The sequence below is a fragment of the Mandrillus leucophaeus genome, unplaced genomic scaffold (assembly GCF_000951045.1).
Source record: "Mandrillus leucophaeus isolate KB7577 unplaced genomic scaffold, Mleu.le_1.0 Scaffold403, whole genome shotgun sequence".
NCBI classification, from domain to species: Eukaryota; Metazoa; Chordata; class Mammalia; order Primates; family Cercopithecidae; genus Mandrillus; species Mandrillus leucophaeus.
Genome location: NW_012104288.1, coordinates 1,058,884 through 1,068,428, shown reverse-complemented (window position 1 = coordinate 1,068,428; position 9,545 = coordinate 1,058,884).

Here is a 9,545-nt window from a genome sequence, read left to right as displayed (position 1 = left end):
GGGCCTGAATCAGTGTCCTCTATCAAAGGTCAAAATGAATCTCTTATTCTGACTAGCAGTGTGACTATGGAGAGGTGACCTCACATTTCTGAATCCCATTCCCTTCATCTATAAAGGGAGAGTAATAATGTTAAACTCAGGGAGTTGTTGAGATAATTAAAGAAGAAAAAGTATGGAAAGCACTAATAGCAGTGCAGGCACAAAGACAGTGATGTGGTTAAGCTTTGTGTACCCACCCAAATCTCATTTTGAACTGTAATCCCCAGGTGTTGAGGGAGAGACCTCACTGGTGGGTGATTGGATCATGGAGGTGGTTTCCCCCATGCTGTTCTCATAACAGTGAGGGAGCTCTCATGAGATCTGATGGCAGTTTTATAGATGGCAGTTCCCCCTGGGCTTCTGTCTCCTGTCACCAGTGAAGAAGGTCCTTTCTTCCCCTTCCCCTTCCACCATGATTGTAAGTTTCTGGAGGCCTCCTCAGCCATGTGGAAGTGCAAGTCAATTAAACTTCTTTCCTTTGTAAGTTACCCAGTCTCAGGTATTTCTTTATAGCAGTGGGAGAACAGACTAATACAGATGGTTTTCAGTCAATGTTGCTAGCTGAAGAATAAACGCATCTGTTTATCTCCTTGATGGCCCCACATTAGCCAGCTTGCCCATAAGCTTCTTATATCCCTGGTTGTTCTCCAAAGACTATGAGTAAGGTTGGGAAATACAGCCCATGGCCAGGGGAAGGGTGTGTCTGGGCAGGCTCTTAGCAGCCCAAGTCACCAATAGACCCACAGTCCACAGGCTGGACCTTATCCTCCCAGATTTACAAGCAATCTTCTCTAATATCTTCAGTTGACCTCTCTTAGTGAAGGAGGCTTAAACCAAGTATAGTCACATATGGCCAATGGATAAGCAGCCTGTCAATGTGTTGATATCAAGAGGAGAGTATGGGGGAGGAAAGGGTGGTCCCTTTCCCGTGTCTGCAGTGCTCACAACACTCTGTGCAGGATTCTGACGTCCCCAGTTCCAAGGCTCTCCTCTAGTCAATGGAACCACACTGTCCTTTCCTCCCAAGACACACATTTTTCTGAGTTGCATTGCAGATTAGACACTCTTGTGCCTTCACCAAATGTGTTACTATCACTGATTTTATGTCACTATGAAGTAGATGTTTCTATGGGCTTGGGGAGACCTCAGTATCCTCTCATTATGCATTGATTTAATTGGTTTACCTTTCACTACCTCCAACTGACCACGTAACTAAGAATACTGTACATGGCCCCAGTCTTCTGAGGCCTGGGACCATTTCAGCTTTCAGCCTCTTAGCCTCTGTCTAAAGATGCTCTCCAGCCCACTAGAAGGGGACAGTTCTGGCCTCTGAGTGGGACAGGACAATAGCAGCACATCAATGTCTAAAGAAAAACACACCTCTGGCTCTTCTAAACCATTATACCACACATGCCGTAGCCAAGGCAAGAAGCCAACTAAGAGCAAGAGTTTGGGGGCCACACAACGGTTGTCAGAAAAGAATTTAAAGGACATAAAGATGAGAGTTTGGATCAGAGGCTGCTCAGAGTGGAAAAAGTTCAAACTTGTTGCTAGATTGTCTGGTTGAACTTGACTGCTGAAAATTAAATGTGCATCTTGCCAAATTGAAACAATAGTCCAAATCTGTACCATGGGGCATTTTTATGTCTTCACTGCTAAATTCCTAATCCCGGAGGAGGCAGCACTCAAGGCACCTCTTGGAAGCAGACACCCGACCCTTACCAGACAATGAACCTGCTTGATATTGGCCTTCTCAGCCTCTATAAATGTGAGAAATAAATTTCTGTTCTTTATAAAGTCTCCAGTCTTAGGTATTCTGTTATAACAGCACAAAATGGAATACGACAGGTGTGTTTCTCCAAGCCCAAGAGTGGCAGAAGTGAGTATGGTGATGCATGGCATTCCTGCACAGTTCGAGAGTTCTAGAGTTAGCTCATAACTTATCCCCAGTGAATAAAACTGACAGGAAGCTAACTGCTATCCAAGAACCCCTTCAGCCCAAACAAACAGGGGCCCATGCAAAGAGGCCCGGGAAAGGAAAAAGACTGAGAAGCCCAGACACCACATTAGCAAGAGAGAAAAACTGGACTCTGGGTTACCTCCAGTCCGGCAAACTTCCAGTTCCAGTCGAGGTAGACCCCTAAATAAACACTTCTGTTCTGAGGTGATGGAGGTATGGCTCTGTTTTTGACATGGCAGAAGCCCTCATTAAACCGTCTTCAGCCAAAGAGACAGCTGAAGGCTGAGAACTGCTTGAGCACAGGGTGACTCCTTATGGCTGTTGTGCTGTGAGCTGTGCCCTCTGTTTGGGAATCAAGTAGCTGCATTTATTGAGTGCCTCCTCTGTTCCAGGGACTGAGCAGTAGGCCTCTTTTACACTCTAGATTCTTCAACCCTCACAAAAACAAAGCAGGGTAGATATTATTAGTTCCATTCTACAGATGAAATAGATTATCAAAATGGCTTAGGAAAACCCTACGGCTGGAACTCTCACACATTATCAGTGGGAGTGTAAGATGGTACAGCCAGCTTGGAAAATGGTCTGATGGCTCCTTAAAGTGTTAAACATGGAGGTTTAACCCAGCAATTCCACTCCTAGGTATACACCCAAGAGAATGTAAAACATAGGTCCACAAAACTTGTACACGAATGTTCACAGCAACATTATTCATAATAGCTCAGAGTGGACAATCCAAGTGTCCACCAACTGATGAATAGATAAACAAATTGTGGTATATCCACACAATGGAATATTACTCAGGAATAAAATGGAATAACATACTAATGCATTCTACAACATGGGTGAACTTTGAAAACATACTGCTAAGTGAAAGAAGCCAGTACAAAAGGCCACATTTGATGCCATTGACAGGAAATGTCCAGAATAAGCAAATCTGTGGAGACAGAATGTAAACCAGTGGTTACCTAGGGCAGAGGATGGGGAGAAATGGAGAGTGACTGTTAACGATTTGAAGATTTATTTTTGGAGTGATGAAGATGTTCTGAAATAAGATTATGGTGATGGTTGCACAACTCTGCAAAACATATTTAAAACCATTGTATTGTATATTCTAAATGGACAAATTATATGGTCTGTAAATTATTTCTGAATAAAACTGTTTTTAAAAACTAACATGGCTGGCTGAACCCTGATGGGTACCTGTGCCTACAAAGTAAGCTTTGAATGTAATGTTTAGAGCTGTTTTTCCAAGAAGAGCACAACTGAGGTTATCTGTGTGTTGTGGGAGAAAGCACAGAGCTCTGGCAACAGGCAGATCTGGACTTGTGTGACCTTGAGAAAGTTACATAGTTATTCTCTGCTAATTTCTAAGACTCTTGAAGATGACACGGGATAACTCCTGCCACAAGCTCCTGTATATCCTTGTGATTGAGTATATGTTAATTATAACCCTCCCATTTCCTAAAAGGGCAACTCAAAAGAACATGCCAGGGTCTTGCCCCTGAAAAGGAAAGAGGCTGTGAATCAGGCGAACATGATAAGAATTTAGGAATAGGAATAAAACTCCCAGGGTCCAGTGTAAGGACTCAGGCTCAGTAACAATTCTAAAATTCAAGTCTTGGTTCCAACACCCAGGCAGTGATACTGAGCCTTACAGTGGTAGAACTTGAGATATTTATTATACACCTCTTTTTGCTGATTATGACTGGCTCTGCAATTAATGGGAGGCTTGAGAAGCCTGTGGAGGCTACAGCACAGGACATCAGAAACAGGGCTAGAAGGTGGGACACTTTCAAACAAGCAACAAGAGACCTGGGTAGTCCCAGTCCTTTAAGGATTTTCCACATCCCACATGGCCATTTGCATCTATAAAGACTTAATTTCATTGTTGTGAAATGGTAAAATAAATAAATAAGTAAATGTCGTAGAGATGGGAGAAAGAACGTGGCCCTACTTAAATTATCTTAGCTTCAGTCTTTTCATTAATCTTATTTATTCCCAAAGATTCCCATTCCCAAGTCAAAATTCTAGGCCAAAGGCCTCAGGACACTCCTTACTCCTCAGATCTTAGAGGGCAAAAGAGGAAGCAGTGTGCCACCACATTCAGTCCACAGGCTCTGCTAATCCTTCTGTCTTCTATTGTGTCTTCAGCATTTGCCTGTTTTTGAAATGAGGCAGAGAAACGAGAGAAAAAAATATACAGGTGTATGGTTAAAACCTCAGCTCCTGATTTTCAATTCAGTCAGCCCACTTAAGATTCAAGAATAGTACCATGCTTAGTGATGTAGGTGCTAGAAATATCGATAATAATAAGTACCTCACAGGATTACTGTGGAGATAGAATAAGATGCTGACCCGGTTGAAAAAATTGGAGATTTGGAGTCAGGTAGAAATAGGCCTGCATATGTCTGAAAGTTCTTTAAACCTCAAACACCAACCTCAAAAGGCTGTTGTGAAACTTCACTTTTAAACTTCCTAGTGCAGTGTCTGGCATCAGTAGGTCCCAGTGAAAGGTCGGAAAAGTGATGCACTTTGCACGGTGCTCAGCATTTGGTAGATCCCAGGGACGGTGGGGGTCAGATAGCAAGGGTGTAAGTGAGGAGAGGACCAGAAGACCCCAGTGTGGAAGACCCAGAGGAGACCTGTTGGACAGGTAGTTGGCTCAGTCTGGCAACCTCATGCCAAGGGCAATTTTTGGTTTCAGACTTCAAGAACGAGGCTTCCAGTGGGGAAAACAGTTTTGCCAGGTGCCTTCAGGGGGAAGCCAAGTGCTCCATCCAAGGAACTGGGCAACCTAACAGAAGAAGGGAGTCTGAGGTTAGATGGTGGTGGCACTTCTTGCCAGAAGCATTCACAAACATGAGAGGAAACTAAGCATCCACAGTGATCAGCAGCATTTGACCTCGCTTGGTGGCAGCTGCTCCATCCAGCCCATTTGCAAAGTCCACAGTTCTGCAAGACACATAGAAGTGCAGTGGTTTGGAACAATTCACACCCCGTAACTCTTCTGTGTCAGTCTGAGGCTTCTATTGAGCTCTTAGGTTCCATAATAAAGAAAGAGGGCACTGCTGACATCACCAGTCTTTTGTGCATACCGTTCCTACCTCAGTGGGTTGCAAGTTTTCTGCAGAGAAAAAAGACAGCCACTTTTATTAAACCTCTTTGTGGTCCTCAACTTTTCCGCCAACCTTCTTGATGACAAGCTTCTCTCCCTTGAGTCATGCACATTCATCTCAGAGGCCAGAGAGGAGAGGTTTTCATATCAAGGCAAAGGGTACCTAGTAAGAAGCTATAGAAGAGGTGCTGAGCTGGGGTACAGATGAGAACTAGAGAAGGTATCTTCCAACAAAAGGTGATTCTCACCAGGGCCTTAAAGGTCCTATGTTAAGAAAAAAATGGTGTGCGTTTCTTCAGGCAGGCGCAAGATGATAATCTGGAGACTAGCAGAGGGAGCTCAGAGTCAAGTTAATAAGCCAGAAAAGGCAGGAAATAGAGTGACCCAGAAAAATTGTTAAAGAAAAAAGTGTTGTGAACCTGAGGCTCTTAAAGATATATCAAAGCCTGGCTTAAAAATAATTTATTAATTAGTTCATGTAAGCTCATGCTATAAAATTCTAAAGGTAAAAGTGGAAAGTTAAGTCTCTCTTCTACCCCTGTATCTTAACCAAGCAGATCTTCTCCTTAAAGAAACAATTTCTTGTCATTTCTTGTCATTATTAACAATTTCTTGTATATTCTTTCGAAGATAACCTATGCATCTATAAGCATATGTCTATCATCATCCCCACTACATAAATGGAAGCATACTGTACACATTGTTCTGACTTGCTTTTTCTTCACTTAAGATATCTTGGAAACTATTCAATAGCTCTATCTAATTATTTACAATTAAATACATTTATACTATTGTCATTTACCTGCTTTAAAAATATCATTTGACCTCCAGCTCTAAAATACTTGGAAATTAATGTGTTTGCCTTTCCTTAACCCTCTAGAATCTCACATTGTGGTGAAATTTATAACTTCTACATTGAAAGAACATATGACACTTACATGCTGTATTACAACCATAATTTCCACAGGTGTTTTAATTCTTAGTCCTGCAGTTGAATGGGTTCAATGGTCACCACCATTCCTTTGGCAAAGGTTCTCCACTGATCTCTTGGTCAACTAAAATTTGCCTTTCTGTAGTTTCTTCAAAAAGTGGTTGACAGAGTTGCTGGTCTTGCATATTTGAAAATGCTTGTCTCCTGCTTTTATATGTGACCAACATGTTTACTGGGTATAAAATTCTTAGATTCCTCACATTTTCTTTACATGATTTAGAAAAGTGTTGATTATTGCTGTGGAGACACTTAATATCAACCTGATATTATTCTCTGTATACACAATTTTTCCTCTTTGTTAAGATGCTCATAAGATTATTTATCTTTGAATTTTTGTTACTGTATTATGATTTGATTCTTAGCATGCCCATTTTTCTTGGGACATGGCATGTCTTCATAGTACAAATTCAAATCTTCATTTGTTTCTGCTAATATTCTTGAGTAATATCTTTCAGTATTCTCTTTTAGTTGCTTCATTCTTTTCTACAGGGATACTATTTATGGATCTCAGTGAAGTGACATCCCAGCTATTATTTTCACATTTCTTGTCAAACTCTTCTTCATTTCCAACTCATTTCACTTGCTTTCCAAGCCTTTCCTTCATGTCCTTCTTTTATTTTCATCAGTGTTTATTCCCTTGTGTGCTTATTTCAATGTGGCCTTCATTTCTCTGTATCCTCCCACCTGGCTCTCCCAGCTTCTTGGTAATGTAACATGGTAGCTAAAAGTGAAAGCTCTGAAGTCCAGGTTACCAGAATGCAACCCTGGTCAAGTTATTTGATTTTTGATACTTCATCTTTAAAATGAGTAAAATGAGGACATCTACTGAATAGGGCTGTTGTAAGGATTGATGAGTTAATACATACTAAAAAGTAATGGTTTTTGCCGTTACTTTTAATGGCAAAAACAGCAATTACTTTTGCACCAACCTAATAAACATACTCTGAACCATAATGGACACAATTTAAGTTGTGTTTGTGAATTAACAAAAGGAGATTAATAATAATAATAATGATAATAATAATGACTGAGCTCTTTTTCCCTGAGCTTTTATGTCTCTGCTTTGAGATCCTAGGTTAATGTGTAACATTTTAAAAATTCATTCATTTTTGAAAATAGGGTCATGATTTTTATGTGCTTGGCAGTCACATTTTTCTGGTGCCTGATTTTTATCTTTTTTTTTTTTTGTAACACGTTTGTGTAGATCCTGTGCTGATGATTTTTTTATTATTATTATTACTTATCTTGCAGTGAGGTTCGTTCTCCCTGGACAAGGCTTTTGCAAGCAATTCCTATGGGACAGGCCAGCCTGGGTTTCAGACCAGTGGAAATTCTCTCTGGAATCAGAATTGTGTATGTGGGTGAGTTATTTTTTCCTTCACAGAAATCAACACTTACAAGGCTGTGTAGCATTTGGAGTCTTTCCCACCCTGTTCAACACACTATGGTCTTTAAGGATGATTTATGTGTACTCCTCATTCGACCTCCCATCTCTTCCACTTGCTGGTATCATGCAGGGGCCAGAGAAGATCCTACCACCCACTGATGTACCCCGTTGCCACAGATTCAGACAAAGGAGGGGTAGTTGTGCCCTCTGGAATGTGGAATATGATGGTGGAGTGAGAGTTTCTGTTTCTTGATTTCCTTCTTTACTTATTGTAGGGTTGTGGCTTTCATGGATTGCAAAAGGAGAAGGAAGAGCCCTAGAAATTCAACAGCGTTTGTGAGGTCAGACCCCATAACACAGCCATGTTGAGGGAGGAAAGCCTTAGAGGACTAAGGAGTAATTGAAAAGCCTATGACGTTGGTAAAGCCACGTGCCCACCTCACCATGGTTTTACATAATCATTCAGAAATCCAGATCCTGCTCTGGGTAGAATAAAGCATTTCTATCACATCATACAATCTCTTTATAAGGCTTAGATGCTTCACAATCATTACAGTCTCTTCCACAGCTTTTATTTATTTATTTTTAGAGATTGGGTCACTCCATTGCCCAGGCTGGAATGCAGTGGCACGATCATAGCTCGCTGCCCCCTTGAACTCCTGTGCTCTAGTCATCCTCTCACTTCAGCCTCCCAAGTATCCAGGACTACAGGCACACACCACCATGCCTGTAGGGACAGGGTGTCACTATGTTGCCCAGGCCGGTCTTGAACTCCTGGCCTCATGCAATCCTATCACCTCAGCCTCCCAAAGTCCTGGGATATAGGCATGCGTTATAGCACCTGGTTGTCATAGCTTTAACTGCAGAACAAAGATGAAACAGATTATTTGTTTCAGTAACTTATTGTTGAGTGGTTATATTTATTCCCTGACCAATAGGTATAGAGCCTTTCTCCTTTTGAAGTTACCACAACCAGAAGCACCAACTGACTGGGTAATCGTGAAAGGTGGATATTTAAAGTGTCTCCTTAAAAAAAAAAAAAAAAAAAAAGTAGCAGCATCTGAGGGTTTGTCAGGTTCTTTACTGCATTCAAGCAGTAATATGGTTTGGCTCTGTGTCCCCACCCAATCTCATCTCAAATCATAATCCTCATGTGTTGAAGGAGGGACCTGGTGGGAGATGACTGAATCACGGGAGTGGTTTCCCACATGCTGTTACCATGATAGTGAGTTGGTTTAAAGTCTGTGGCAGTTTCCTCCTCACTCTGTCTCCTGCCACCATGTAAGAAGGTGCTTGCTTCTCTTTCTCTTCACCTTCTGCCGTTATTGTAAGTTTCCTGAGGCCTCCTCAGCCATGCAGAACTATGAGTCAATTAAGTTACTTTGTTTACCCAGTCTCACATAGTTCTTTTTAGCAGCATGAAAATGGACAAATACAGAAAATTGGTACCAGGATAGTGGGGTACTGCTACAAAGATAACCTGACAATATGGAAGCGGCTTTGGAACTGGGTAACGGGGAGAGGATGGAACAGTTTGCAGGGCTCAGGAGAAGACAGGAAGATGTGGGAAAGCTTGGAACTTCCTAGAGACTTGTAGAATGGTTTTGACCAAAAATAGTGATAGTGATAGGGACAGTGAATTCCAGGCTGAGGTGGTCTCCGATGGAGATGCGAAACTTATTGGGAACTGGAGCAAAGGTACTCTTGTTATGCTTTAGCAAAGAGACTGGTGGCATTTTGCCCCTGCTCTAGAGATCTGTGGAACTTTGAACTAGACAGAGATGACTTAGGGTATCTGGTAGAAAAAATTTCTAAGCAGCAAAATATTAAAGATGTGACCCGGCTTTTTCTAAAAGCATACAGTCATATACGTTCACAAAGAGATAATCCAAAATTGCAACTTATGTTTAAAAGGGAAGCAGAACATAAAAGTTTGGAAAATTTGCAGCCTAACCATGTGGTAGAAAAGGAAAACTCATTTTCTGGCGAGAAATTCAAGCCAGCTGCAGACATTTGCATAAGAACAAGGAACTGAATGTTAGTAGCTGAAACA